Source organism: Canis aureus, chromosome 1 (assembly GCF_053574225.1).
Source record: "Canis aureus isolate CA01 chromosome 1, VMU_Caureus_v.1.0, whole genome shotgun sequence".
Lineage (NCBI taxonomy): Eukaryota > Metazoa > Chordata > Mammalia > Carnivora > Canidae > Canis > Canis aureus.
Window position 1 is genome coordinate 36,087,582 of NC_135611.1, and position 15,742 is coordinate 36,103,323.

Sequence of the window (15,742 nt, forward strand, 5' to 3'; positions counted from 1 at the left end):
ATCCCCTGGAGAAGAAAGTACTTCTCCAAGAGCTGATAGCAGCCAATGCCCTGAGCAGCTGGAGGATGGACACAGGGGTATGATAAAAGGCTCTGGGTGGGGCAAATCCCGAAACTTATTCTGACCATTAGTTTCCTTCATCTATCAAAGGAATATTAATACCTAGTTTAGGTATTAATCTGAGAGGTACAATGAAATTAAATGGTAGATTTTTTAATCTGAGTGGAATTTGGATAAGCCATGATGCTGGAAAAATGGGTTGACTAAGCCTGCTGGTTGCCTGTTTGCATGTAGATTGAGCTTCCTGGGAGGAGATTAAAACTTTGGTTGTTGTTAACATTCATTTATTCATTCATTCATAAATATTTAGTGCTTTTCATTCATCAGCACTCTGCTAGGCTGTGACTGTTTTGCCTGGTTTAAATGTGTGGAAGTTGGGGGAGGTGACCCATTAGAAGTCCTTTCATCTCTGTCTTGGAGCTAAGAAGTACTGGGACATGAATCAGGCATGCTGAGCTTGATGAACTCTGAGACCCGGGAAGACCGAAGACAAAAAGGAAAAAAAGAAAAATATATTTGTTGTTGTTCATAGCAGTTTCCTTTTTTAAAAAATAAAGATTTATTTGAGAGAGAAAGAGCAGGTGCATGTACAAGTATGTATAAGCATGTGAGCAGGGGTAGGGGCAGAAGAGGGAGAGGGACAAGTGGACTCTGCATTAAGCGGGAGCCCGACCTCACCACCCTGAGATCATGACCTGAGCCGAAACCAAGAGTCAGACATTTAACCGACTGAGCTACCTAGGCACCCCAGCAGTTTTCTTTTTCTTTTTTAATATATTATTATTATTATTATTATTATTATTATTATTATTAACGCTTTTAAAAATTTTTTTTATTTATTTATGATAGTCACACAGAGAGAGAGAGAGAGAGAGAGAGGCAGAGACACAGGCAGAGGGAGAAGCAGGCTCCATGCACCGGGAGCCCGACGTGGGATTCGATCCCGGGTCTCCAGGATCGCGTCCTGGGCCAAAGGCAGGCGCCAAACCGCTGTGCCACCCAGGGATCCCTGTATTATTATTATTATTATTATTATTATTATTATTATTATTAATTTTTAAAATTCTAGTAAGGTTAACATAGTGTTATATTAATCTCAGGTATACAACATAGTGACTCAATAATCCGTTATAAGTGCTCATTACAAAAGGTGTACTCCTAATCCCTTCACCTATTCTACCTATCGCCTCACCCACCTCCCCTCTAGTAACCACCTATTTGTTTTCTATGTTTAAGAGTCTGGTTTATTGTTCGTCCCCTTTTTCTTTGTTTTATTTCTGAAATTCCACATATGAGCAAAATCATATGGTATTTGTCTTTCACTGACTGACTTATTCCACTTAACATTACACCCTTAAGATCCGTCCATGTTGTTGCAAATGCCAAGATCTCATTCTTTTTATGGCTGAGAATTATTACATTATATATATATATATATATATATATATATATATATATATCATATCTTCTTCATTTATTCATCTATTGATAGACACATGGTTGTCAACCATGTCAACACATGGGTTGCTTCCATAGTTTGGTTATTGTAAATAATACTGCAATAAACATAGGGATGCATATATCTTTTCAAATTAGTGTTTTCATATTCTTTGGGTAATTACCCAGGAGTAGAATTACTGGATAGCAAGATAATTTTTTTTTAATTTTTTTTAAATTTATTTATGATAGTCATACAGAGAGAGAGAGAGAGGCAGAGACACAGGCAGAGGGAGAAGCAGGCTCCATGCACCGGGAGCCCGACGTGGGACTCGATCCCGGGTCTCCAGGATCGCGCCCTGGGCCAAAGGCAGGCGCCAAACCGCTGCACCACCCAGGGATCCCCGCAAGATAATTTTATTTTTAAGTTTTTGAGGAAACTCCATTCTATTTTCCATAGTGGCTGCACCACTTTGCATTTCCATCAACAGCGCATGAGAGTTTCTTTCTCCACATCCTTGTCAACATTTGTTTCTTGTGATTTCAAGTTTAGCCATTCTGACAGGTGTGAAGTGTTATCTCATTGTGGTTTTAATTCACATTTCCCTGATGATTAGTGATGTTGAGCATCTTTTCATGTGTCTGTTGGCCATCTGTATGTCTTCTTCAGAGAAATGTCTGTTCATGTCTTCTGCCCATTTTAATTAGATTATTTATTTTTTAGGTGTTAAGTTGTATATATATATATATATATATCCATAATATTTATATATGATGGATATTAACCAGAATATTCTGGATATTAACCCTTAGTGGATATATCATTTACAAATATCTTCTCCAGTTAAATGTTATTTTTTGTTTTGTTGTTTCCTTTGCTGTGCAGAAGCTTTTTACTTTGATGTATTCCCAGTTGTTTATTTTTGCTTTTGTTTCCCTTGCCTTAGGAGACATCTAGAAAAATGTTACTGCTGCTTTCAGGGAAATTACTGCCTCTTCTAGGACTTCTCTTCTAGGACTTCTATAGTTTAAGGTCTCACATGTAGGTCTTCAAGCCTAAATTTTTAAAAAATATTTTATTTATTTATTAAGGGGAGACAGAAAGAAAGAGACAGAGACAAAGGCAGAGAGAGAAGCAGGGTCCCTGTAGGGAGCCCAATGTGGGACTCAATCCTGGGACTCCAGGATCACGGCCTGAGCCTAGGGCAGACACACGCTCACTCAGGCATCCTGAGTTTATTCTTTTTCATGGTGTAAACAATGGTCCAGTTTCATTCTTTTGCATGTGGCTGTCCAGGTTTCCCAACACCATTTGTTGAAGAGACTATCATTTTCCATTGGATATCTTTCCCTCTTTATCAAAGTTTAATTAATCGTATAATTGTGGGTTTAGGGATCCCTGGGTGGCGCAGCGGTTTGGCGCCTGCCTTTGGCCCAGGGCGCGATCCTGGAGACCCGGGATCGAATCCCACGTCGGGCTCCCGGTGCATGGAGCCTGCTTCTCCCTCTGCCTGTGTCTCTGCCTCATTCTCTCTCTCTCTCTGTGTGACTATCACAAATAAATAAAAATTAAAAAAAATTTAATTGTGGGTTTATTTCTAGGTTTTCTATTCTGTTCTGTTGATCTATGTGTCTATTTTTGTGCCAAACCATACTGTTTTGATTACTACAGTTTTGTAGTATATCTTGAAATCTGGGATTGTGATACCTCCAGTTTTGCTTTTCTTTTTTAAGATTGCTCTGGCTATTTGGGGTCTTTTGTAGATCCATACAACTTTTAGGATTATTTGATCTACTTCCATGCAAAGTAGATCATTTGATGGAAAGTAGATTATTTGATCTACTTCCATGCTGGTATTATTTTGATAGGGATTGCATTGAATGTGTATATTTTTATGGGTAGAATGGACTTTTTAATCCATTAGCATGGAACATCTTTCCATAAGTTTGTATCATCTTCAATTTCTTTCATCAGTGTTTTATAGATTTCAGAGTACAGGTCTTCTACCTCCTTGGTTAAGTTTATTCCTATGTATTTAATTGGTTTTGTTGCAATTGTAAATGGGATTGTTTTCTTAATTTCTTTTCTACATTATTATTAGTGTATAGAAATTCAACAAATTTCTGTATATTGACTGTATCCTATGACTTTACTGAATTCATTTATCAGTTCTAGTAGTTTTCTGGTGGAGTCTTTAGGATTTTCTATTATAGCATCATATCATCTGTAAATAGAGTTTTACTTCTCACTTAACAATTTGGATGCTTTTATTTCTTTTTCTTGTCTGATTGCTGTGGCTAGGACTTCCAGTACTATGTTGAATAAAGGTAAGAGTGACATCTTTGCCTTGGTCCTGATCTTAGTGGGAAAGCTCACAATTTTTCCTCTTTTTGATGTCCACTGTATGTTCTTCATATAAGGCCTTAATTATGTTGAGGCATGTTCCCTGTAAGCCTACTTTTTGAGGGTTTTTATTGTGAATGGATGTTGTATTTGTCAAATTCTTTTTCTGCATTTATTGAAATGATCATATGAGTTTTATCTTTTCTCTTCTTGATGTGATGTATCATGTTGATTGCTATGTGAATATTGAACCACCTTGCATCCCAGAAATAATCCCATGTGATTGTGGTGAATGATTTTTAAATTTTATTTATTAATTTTTAAAGAATTTATTTATTTATTCATGAGAGACACAGCGAAAGAGAGGCAGAGACATAGGCAGAGGGAGAAGGAGGCTCCCTACAAGGAGCCTGTTCTGGGATTCGATCCTGGATCCCAGGATCATGCCCTGGGCCAGAGGCAGACACCTCAACCACTGAGCCACTCAGGCATCCTGTGAATGATTTTTTTTAATGTATTGTTGGATTTGGTTTGTTAATACTTGTTGAAGATATTTGCATCTATGTTCATCAGAGATAATTGGCCTGTAGTTCTCTCTCTCTCTCTCTTTCTCTCTACCCCCCCCCCCCCCGCCCCAGTGCTTTTTATCTAGTTTTGGTATCAGGGTAATGCTCATAGACCTCACAGAATGAATTTGGAAGCTTTCCTTCCTCTTCTTTCCTATTCTATTTTTTCATGGTTTGAAAAGAATAGGTATGAGCTCTTCTTTTAATGTTTGGTAGAATTAATCTGTGAAGTCATCTGATCCTGGATTTTGATTACTGATTCAATTTCATTGCTGGTAATTGGTCTGTTCAAATTTTCTATTTCTTCCCAATTCCATTTTGGAAGGCTATATATTTCTAGGGATTTATGCACTTCTTCCAGGTTGTCCAATTTTTGGTATATAATTTTTTATAATATTCTCTTATAATCCTTTGTATTTCTGTGGTGTTAGTTGTTATGTCTCCTCTTTCATTTTTTATTTTGTTTATTTGAGTCCTTTCTCTACAAAAAGAATTTTTTTAATTTTTAAAAAGATTTTATTTATTTATTCATGAGAGATACAGAGAGAGAGGGGCAGAGACATAGAGGGAGAAGCAGGCTCCATGCAAGGAGCCCAATGTGGGACTCAATCCTGGGGCTCTGGGATCATGCCCTGAGCTGAAGGCAGACGCTCAACTGCTGAGCCACCCAGGCATACCGAAAAATAATATTTTACTAAAAACTCTAACATATTGGAAATGAGGAGCACAACTTAGAAACTCATCTAAGCAAGAGTTGTACATGAATGAGGGTGGGGAGTGGGAAAATTCCTTTCCAATTCACAGCAGAAAATCAACAGCTTTGTCATTTTGAGGGCTTCACTGTTTCCACTGTGTTAGAGACAGCAATGCTGGGAAGGCCTATCAGTAGATAATACTGCGATTCTGCAGGATGGTGGCAGCAAGTAACAGGTGCAGACATTCATGAGTACGTGTGTGAACTGTCTGGGAACTCTCAAACATTCTCTAGAATCACTTACTTAGTGCCAGGCTGATAGAGCCTTAGTTATAGCTCTAGTTATAGCTCTATAGAGCTTGGTTATAGCTACCATACCTAGAATACTCAGCAGAGTGCAAACATCTAGCAGATCCTCAATCCATTTCTCCACCCATCTGTCCCCAATTCAGTGCCTTGACCCCGCTGCCTTTCTGTAACCAAGGAGATCACCCTGAATACACATTTTAATTACTGTCAGTTTGAGGAATGCTTGCTTTTGTCTATGGTGTCCATACACCCTCCATATTCCTGCTTTTAATGACAACATCTGTGAAAATCTGTTACTTTTTATTAAATTCCAAAATGGCCATTATTCTTTCAAACTGAGTGGAGGAATCAATAACCTAGAAAATCTAGTATTCAAAATTAGCTTTTTAAAAAAGATACTCTTTTGTTGTTCTTGTTGTCATGCTTTGTTTTGTACCTGAATGATTCCATGAATCACTGACTGAATGATGTCTTTTCTTTTGTTTTCCTTGCCCTGACTTTCCTTATATTAAAAAACAACTCAAAATTGAACCAAGAATTAGAACTAAAAATATTAACCTTATAGTTTATTTTCTTTCCATCCATATACTTTCTTAAGCCTTTTTCTAACTTAGGATTCAGCTGGCATAATAGGCGATCCTGAGCTCTGATTGGTGCCCCAACTCTTTCTGTACAAGTAAGGTTAATGCAATGTGCATTAAATAGTTTTAATAAGACCAAAAACAAGAACTATCAACACAAAAAGAGGTCAGAAAGGGCACAAAAAGGAATAGACAGAAGGACAAATAACATAAAATTACAAGAAGGTTAATATGAAATCCTATTTTTCAGGAATAAGTGTCCTTATAAGGCCAATGTAGAGTTGATTTTCAAATAATTTATTACTAAATAAATACTGGGAGTTTATTATTTATTTCAAATTCTATAGCCACATCTTCCTGTCTGAATCTAATACACAGAGAGCTAATTGAGAAATTGAGAGAAATTGGCCAACATGGACAAAAGATTAATATTAAATAGGTCTTGTGGTAAAACTTGACACAAGCAATTCAATGTGGAAATTATTTTCATTTCTACTTGCTGTCACAAAACAATTAGCAGCAATCAAACTATAATTTTCTTTTTAAAATTATTTCTGAATAGGCCTAAGAGTTAAAATAGAAAGTAAAGTAACATAAGTGACAAACTAAATGACCCAGCAAGTGTTTGACTGAGATAAGTTATAACACTTCTGCTAAAAATTGAAAAACTGTCATTTCCTTGTTAGAGCTGAAAATAGCTCTTACAAGTTGTTCTTTCTGATGCAAATCTATATTAAGCTTTGTCTATTAACACAAATCACTCAAAACAATTCAAAATAAGTATATATAGGCTTAGAATTATGTAATAAATAATACTAGGTTGTTGATAAAGCATTTAATCCAGTTTGAGTATTTTATCCAAAGAGAATTGACTTAAGGTTTTTCTCTTTCCTTCTATAAATTTAGTGGTTACATGCCAATTCCACTTAATAAATATGTGTTGTGTAGCTGTTAGGTAAAAATTCAGAGACTAGGTGCACAGGGCAGACTGCAAAGGTAAATAATATGTAGTGAATACTATGTAATTTATAACATAATCACAGTTATAAATATGAAAATTTATAACATTATAATGGAAGGCAGCATAAATATAAGGCTATTCTGAGAATAAGTAGGTTATTTTTAATAGAAGTGATGAAAAATGAGTTTATTTATTTTATTTATTTTTTTTGAAAAATGAGTTTATAAACATAATATCATTTGGGATAGAATTGGAAATCTGTGCAGTGTTTCAGAAGTTGTTGATGGGCTTATAGGGAGCTCATTCTGGTGGAGGGTCTATCATGATCAAAGTTATGGAGAACTGAAAGTTCATGGTATATTCAGGGAACGGCCACTTGATAGGATAGAGAAGGGTAGGAAAGAAGAGGGAGATCAAATTGAAATGGTGTTATGGAGGATATTAATACCTCGCACGTTAAATAAAGAGTTTGGACTTAATCTACAAATAGTAGGGACTCAATGAAGATTATAGGGCAAGAGAGTAATGTAATTAAACCTGTGTTTTGAATTAATGACTAATGACAGTAACCTAGGAGACTTTGCAATAGACTAGTTAGGTCAATATAAAAAAGATGGAAGAGAGGTCACATTTGGGAGAGCCTTGAAATGTTAGGTAACTGTGACAAGGGCCGTTTTTTGCCTTCTAATATCCATTTTCCCCATCTTCCTTTAAATAAAGATTAATTCTTCCCTCTCTTGCAGTTAGATGGGGCCATATGTCTAGGTTCTGGCCAATGAATGAAGAGGAAACTGAAACTTCTGTGGAATTTATATCAAAGGAAGAGTTTTTCCTCTTTATCTTTTCTTCTTTCTGATGGTTAGAATATAGTGCTATCGACTGACTGCTTGTGTCCCCCCAAGTCCCTATGTTAAATCTTAATTCTTTTCTTTTTTTTGAGAGAGAGAGAGAGAGAGACAGTGAGAGAGAGAGAGAGAGAGAGCACATGCATGAGCGTGCTTGTGTGCAAGCACATAAGGGAGGGAAGGGCAGAGGGAGAAGGAAAGAGAGAGTCCTAAGCAGACTCTGCTGAGCACGAGGCCCAATGGGGGGGCTCTTCCCCTCTACCCAAGATCATCACCAGATTGGAAATGAAGAGTCAGACGCCTAACTGACTGAGCTACCCAGGCGCCCCCAAATTCTTCATTTTGGTGAAATATTGTTCATGTTTTTGCCTGTTTTATAATTGGATTGTTTTCCATTGATTTTGAGAGTTTTTTTATATATTGTAGATATAAAGCCTTTGTCAGATCTGTGGCTTGCAAATCCTGCATTGTCTTTGCAAAGCCTTTCACAATACAGAAGTTATAAATAAATAAATAAAATCTTAAAAACATACACAAAAAGAAACACCCTAACCCAGTCTCATCCTTTGGGTCTCCTGCCAAAGCCTCTTGGGACTCAGAGTAGAGATAAAATAGCTCAAAATGGATCTGGGATGCACACAGAGAACAGCTAGCTCAGTGAATGATATCTAATTCAGCCAAACTTCCTAACATTTACCAAAGAGCCTGAAATAGTTATGATGATAAATAATCTGGTGTAGGGTTTACATGTTTTGTGAAACTTGTTCTTTTCCTCTGGTGTTGAAACATATTCATCATCGTTTTGACAAATGCCATTAATTTTCATTTTTCCTCAAATGGAACATTGCCCTATAAATTATTTTCATAGCAAAGAGTGACTCAACTCTCGATAAAAGTGATTTATGGAAATCTGCCATGTTCTCACTCTGCTATTCATAAATTTTCCTCATGTAGTCAAACTTCTTTAAGTGTTCTGAGTCACAATAACTCATGGTCAGGCACTGAAATGCAATTCAACTATTTGAAAGGTGAACACAAATAATGGGTTGATATGTCATTCAAGTAATAACACGAGAAATCGAGCAGCTCAACAAAGTCAAAGCACTCGATGAGCTTAGTTCAAAAAGTTGAACTAAGGTGGATGTAAACTCATAAAGTCAATGCCATAACAAAATACTCCTCTAGTGCACTCTCACTTTAAGTATAAGTTTAAAAGCCAAGCATAAATCTCTGGCTATTTCTTTGGAGTACATTCAGGGCTCACCCTCCCTCTCGTACTCCCTCCCTCCCTCCTTCCCTCCCTTCTTTCTTTCCTCCTCTCTATTTCCAAGCACTTCCATGTACACCATCTTATCTACTCCTGAATAGAGATATTATCCCCACAATGTAGATGATGAAACTGAAACTCAGGAAGTTTAAATAACTTGCTTACTCTATGCAGCTAGAAAAGGTAATGCCCTATAAATTGAAAGCAGGTAACTTGCTTCCCAACACTCCAACTTCAATAACATACTTTATAATATTTTAAAAGACCATTTACCTGCTTGCTGACTCTGTAACCTATACTTTCTATGACCTGTCATCCAAAATATCAGTCTTTTGACTTCACGCCTATGAAGGAGCTGCCTTGCGAGGAGGAAGTATTAGTCCAGCCTTATAGAAAAGCCATTTAAATATTTTAAAACTTCTTTGCAAACTCATCAGGTCTACAGTAGTTAAAAATGAATAAAGAAACAAATGAAATCAACTCAAGTGGTAGTAGTGACCTTTGAAAGCCACTCTTTAGGTTAAGAGACAATAAGTTGACTATAGAGACAGAAGTCATTAAATGCATTTGAAACACAAATAGCCAGCTCAAAGTCAGCGCAAAGATGGAACCCTTCCAAAAGTTTGTGTTTGTCTATTTAATCTTCTTCAACAAGGATTGAAGAATAAGAGTATTGGGGAGGGTTTTCTCAGACATGTATTTTCAAGAAAGTCTACTCTGATTCTCCACTTTCCCTCCATTCACAATGATAATATTAACAGTATTTACTGAGTTCTTACTTTCATGTCAAGCACTCTCAGATCTTTACATAGTAAACTCACTAATCCTCATGTAGACCCTATGACATATGTATCCTTTTTACCTTGACTTTCAACTTTCAGATAATGAAGGAAGCAGAGGAAGGTGAAGTAACTTGGCCCAGGTCATCCAGCCACTATGGGCAGAGCCAGACTCTGAGCCCTGATGGTCTTACTCTTAATCTCTGCATCATATTGCCCTCCAGCCCTAGCCTTTATCAGGTCCCTTAGATGCAGTCCTGTTCACCTGATATCTCCTTCTAGAGCAGGAGCCATTTGTACCAGTAGAGGACCCAGTACCATGAATACTCAGCAAACTCTATTGTATGAATGAGAGAAGGAAGGAGGAATGAAGGAAGTATACAAACATGTTCTGAGAAGTTGGGAAAAGAAGAAATTCATTTAGAGTAGGTAGGGTAGGAAGAAAAATTTCTATCAAGAAGCCTTGAATAATGGTAGAATTTCTGTAGGCAGAGATAAAGAAAAGGGAATTTCAGGTGGAAAAATGATACAAATTCAGAGACATTGAAAAGCCTAGAGATACATTCAGAGAATAGCAAGTTGTACCAATTGGCAGTGGCTTAGTCTTCAGCTAACATGAATGAAGGTAAAGCAAGGAAAGGTCTGATCAGGTTAACTTGAGGTTATTTTGCTGAATGTTTTTGGGTTTGTTTTTTTTTTTTTTCATCTTAGCAGTTTTTATTTAAAAATGTATGTAAGATTACTTTATTCCTGAATCTTCCCAATTGTTTCCTCCTTATATCTGCCCTTTTCCTTTCCTACTTGGCGAGATTTGGCTTTATATTCAAGGATCTTTTCGTGGCCTTTGTCCACTGTTAGTCTAGTGATAACCACCTTGTAGGGTGAAGGCCCAAATGGATAGTTGTGCCATTTGCCTTATCTCACTGTACTCATTCAATGTAGATGACAGATTTCTTCTTGTAAACCTGGACTATTTTGCCAATTTGCTGACCTTTATGGTATTCTTGCACAACCTGTACTTCATCATCCTTTTGGATGGGCATGGATCAAATATTGTACCTCTGTCTCAGCTCTTTGGGAAGAAGGGAAGACATAATCTTCCTGTGAATGTGGGAAGGTTCATTGAAATGCCTTTTATGGTTCTTGCTCCTTCCTTCAGAAGTCAGAAAAGGATTAAACTTCATTTTGGCCACTAACGCTTCAGCAATGGTTGCAAAAGGAAAGAAGTGCTGAACGTTTTAAATAGACTGAACGAATTACTGCTTAAGGAACTGGACACCTCTGGAGGAGTAAGACTATAAAAATTTTGAGACTGTGCTTTTGGGAAACTAAATGTGTCAGAAATTCAGAGCAGGGGCTGCTGCCCTATAATGAATGAATACCTGGATGAGTCTTAGGAAGTCTGTGGATCCTTGATAGACATACAGAATTTTGTCTGTATTCATGTATGCACACATTTCTACTGAGGCTATACCTCTTAATGATTTTCAAAAATTATGACCCCCTGCCCCAAACAGGACTGCCCCAAGACAAGCTTCTGAATAGATGCCACCATTCTGTATATTTAAATATCGTAAGATTATAAATGAATTTAAACCATTAAATAAAATCTGTTCTTCATCCCATCTTAGCAAATATAATCTCACAACATATAGTATAGTAATGATATTCAAATTTTACTTTGAATTTACTTTTATCAAAAATGTAAGTTAATGTAAACATTCAAAACCTCAAAATATTAAGCAATATATTAAAATTATCTATTAAAACTAAAAAGCAATTAACATAAAAATGAGATACTACTACACACTTATTAGAATGACTAAAATCCAAAACACCAACAACACCAAATACTGGTGATGATGTGGAGAAACAGGAGCTCTCATTCACTGCTGGTGGGAATTCTAACGCCACTTTGGAAGACAGTTTGACAGTTTTTTTACAAAACTAAACATACTATTATCATATGATCTGACAATCCTGCTCCTCAGTTGGTGAGTGGATAAACAAACTGAGCACATCCAAACACTGGTATATTATTCAACAACAAAAAAGAAATGAATTATCCACCTACAGCACAGAGGAAATTTTAATGCACATTACTTAGTGGAAGAAGCCATTCTATAAAAGAATATACTGAACAATTCCAACTATATGACATTTTGGGAAATATCAAGACTGTGGAGATAATAAAAAAAAAAAATTAGTGGTTGCCGGGGGTAAGGGAGATAGGATGAATAGGTGGAACACAGGAATTTTTTAAGCAGTGAAGCTATTTATTATGATACATATGAATACATTTGTCAAAACCCAATTAAAGAAAAATCACACATACACACACATACATGCACATACACTCCAGAGAATGTACAACACAAAGAGTGATTCCTAATATAAACTATGGGCTTTAATAATATATCAACAGTGGCTCAACAATTGTAACAAATGTACCCCACTAATGAAAAAGGAAGGTGGTGGTGGGGGGAGTACTCTATACTTTCTGCTCAATATTTCTTGTAAATGTAAAACTACCCCTGTAAAAATAAAGTCTACTAATTAAAAAATTAAAAGGAGGGCAGCCCTGGTGGCTCAGGGGTTTAACACCACCTTCAGCCTAGGGTGTGATCCTGGAGACCTGGATCCTGGGATCGAGTCCCATGTCAGGCTCTGTGCATGGAGCCTGCTTCCCCCTCTGCCTGTGTCTCTGCCTCTATCTCTCTCTCTGTGTCTCTTGTGAATAAATAAATAAAATCTTAAAAAAAAGTAAAAGGAAAAATGCAAATTATAATGGATATAAAAACTTGAAAATTATTTAAATAGATTAGAATTTATTAATTTATCACTTCATACATTTGGAAGCTGATATTGGTACATAAACCTAAGATTATTTCTTTCGAGTTAATTGATTTCTTTACCATTATGAAATTACTTTCTTTATACTACTAGTATTTCTGCTCTGAAATGTATTTTCTCTGACATTAATGGAACCACTTTTGCTTTCTTTTGGTTTGTGTTAGCATGCTGTATCTTCTTTCCATTCTTTTACTCATTTTGAGTCTTGATAGTTAATAAGTGATTTTCTTGTAGGCAGCATATTGTGGTTTGCATCCAATCTGACCATCTCTGCCTTTTAACTGGGGAGATTAGACCACCTACATTTAATGTAATTATTATGTGTCATATTGAAATCTAATCTTGCTAGTTGTTTTCCAACTGTTATTTGTTCTCTTTTCTCTCTTTTTCTGTTATTTTTTTATCAATTGAGCATTTTAATGATTCCATTTTTTTCACTTTTACTAGCCTGTTATTTTAAAATTTTAGTTGCTTTGGGTTTATAGTATCCCTCATTCACTTATCTCAGTTTACTTTTGAGAGATATCATAACACTTTACAAATGGTTTAAGAACTAGGATGGCTGGGTTGCCCAGCAGTTGAGTGTTTGTTTGCCTTTGGCCCAGGGCATGATCCTATGAGCTGTAGTCACCTTGATCTCCCTGGACATTCAGCTTCATCTCTTTAACTCAGGGAATCTGCCTGGCTTCTTCTCTGGGCCATGTACTTGAAACTCTCTTCAAGGAGCAAGCTGGGACAGAAAGGGCTGACCTTGTGTATTTTCCATATCTTGGAGATCACAGTCCTTCATTATTTAGTGCTGAATATCTTGAAAATTGGTGTTTATATATTTTGTCTTTGCTGTTGTTATTAATTTGGGAGGATACATCTGGTCTCTGTTACTCCATCATGTTTGGAAGCAGAAGTCAATGTGTAAGTATTAACTAAATAGTAGAGCAGTATCAAGGCTCATTTTACTCAGTTGGGGGCAGAAAAATGACTTAATAACCAAGACTTACAGTGTAATTCCATGAGTTGCTGAATTTAGTATAAACTTTTAGAACTAGAAAGATATACAAAAATTATGTGGCCTAAAAGGATATGATGCCTGTGAATAGTCTAGGGCAGAAGGCATAAGAATGAAGGGTTTTACTGACCATGAACTAATAAATATCTTAACTTAGAGATTAACTATTCTAGAGATTTTTGCACAGGCCCAACATTGGCTATAATAAAAAGTTTTAAAAATTATCCAGTCCTACTTTGATTTGGTAAAAGAGAGTATGATCTGTAAAAGAGGGTAGGTATGTGGCTCTGTTGGCACTAGCATGAGGATGATAATAGTATCATCATTTCATCCTGCACAAAACAAAGAAATAAAAGAAGCAATGAGTGTTTGCAGAAAGGTGAGTAGGTCTGATTTATTGTGATGAAAGTTTGTGATTGTTGCAAATAGAGCTGAAAAGTGATGATGATAATCATGATTATAGCAGTTTACTACTTTCTAGGCATGGTTTATGAGCAGTTTGCATGAGTTATCTCATTAAATTCTCATAACTTTTATATATATGATAGTCTGCAATTCATATTTTTTCACATTTTGATATTTCCAAGGATGGGTCTCTTGACTGTTGGTATAGTAGAGTTACTGTTAATCTGGATAGTTTAGTATTTTCAGAGAGGGTGTGCCTTTGTTTCAGTCAGTCATTTGGTAGCATAATCAAACCAGTCCATTATAAATTAGGCTTGAGGCCCTTTGTCCCATACAGGTAATATGAATTCAGACTTAAAATTTCCATGACTACCAACTTTATACAAATCTCAGAGGAGATTTTTACCCCCTTACATCTAGTGTCAAATTGAATTACAAATAGGACCTGGACTGAGACAAGATGGTGGGCCTGCAATGAGAAGTTGTCAAAGGATAAAAATTGGTGTGATTAGAAGTAGATTTTTAAAATTTTATTTTATTAGAAGCAGATTTTATTTATTTTTTTTAATTTTTATTTATTTATGATAGTCACAGAGAGAGAGAGAGAGGCAGAGACACAGGCATAGGGAGAAGCAGGCTCCATGCACCGGGAGCCTGATGTGGGATTCGATCCTGGGTCTCCAGGATCGCGCCCTGGGCCAAAGGCAGGTGCCAAACCGCTGCGCCACCCAGGGATCCCTAGAAGCAGATTTTAAAAGCGGTTTCTATCAACACATTTTTTTCCACTATACATGATTAGCATCTTGATTGTCTATGGCAGTAGCAGCAGTAAAATAGGCAATATTAAACAGAACTATCTTGAAATAGTTCAATTTTATTTCCAATTCCAAATGGAGCTTTATATTGTGTTTGCCTTAAATTTATGTATCTTTTCTTCCAGATAATTATAAATGCAAAGTAGAGCTTGTTTTGAACTTTTCAACAATGAATACATCATCCACACAGAAAATCAATACAGAACCATTGGACTTACACTATGTATTAGAACAGATGGACTTAACGGACATTTATAGAATATCCCATCCAACAGCAGAAGAATACACATTTTATCAAGTGCACCTGGATGTTCTCCAGGATACATTATTTGTTATGCCACAAAACATCTCTTACTAAATTTTAAAAGATTGAAATCATATCAAGTATCTTTTTCGACCATAATGGTATAAAACTGGAAATCAGTTACAATAAGAAAACTGGAAAATTCACAAATATGTGGAGAGCAAACAATGTGCTACTGAACAACTAATGTATTAAAGAATAAGTCAAAAGAAAATTCAAAATTCCTTGAGACAAATGAATATGGATGCACAAGCTACCAAAACTAATGTGATGGAGCAGAAGAAGTTCTAAGAGGGAAGTCCATAGCAATAATTGCCTCTATAATAAAAAAAAGACCACTTAAACAAACACTTTTACTTAAACAAACAATTTTACTCTACCCCTCAAAGAAATAGGAAAATAAGAATAAATCAAGCTTAAAGTTAGCAGAAGAAAGGAAATAACAAAGATGAGAGTGGAAATAAAGGAGGTAGAGACTAATAGACAATTGATCAATGAAACTAAGAGGAAGTTTTT

General features: G+C 36.1%; 1 pseudogene; it reads right to left on the minus strand.

Annotated features, from left to right (window-relative positions):
* Positions 1-10,587: 10,587 nt before the first annotated feature.
* LOC144283222 (large ribosomal subunit protein uL24 pseudogene) lies at positions 10,588-11,027 on the minus strand (annotated as a pseudogene).
* Positions 11,028-15,742: the final 4,715 nt, after the last annotated feature.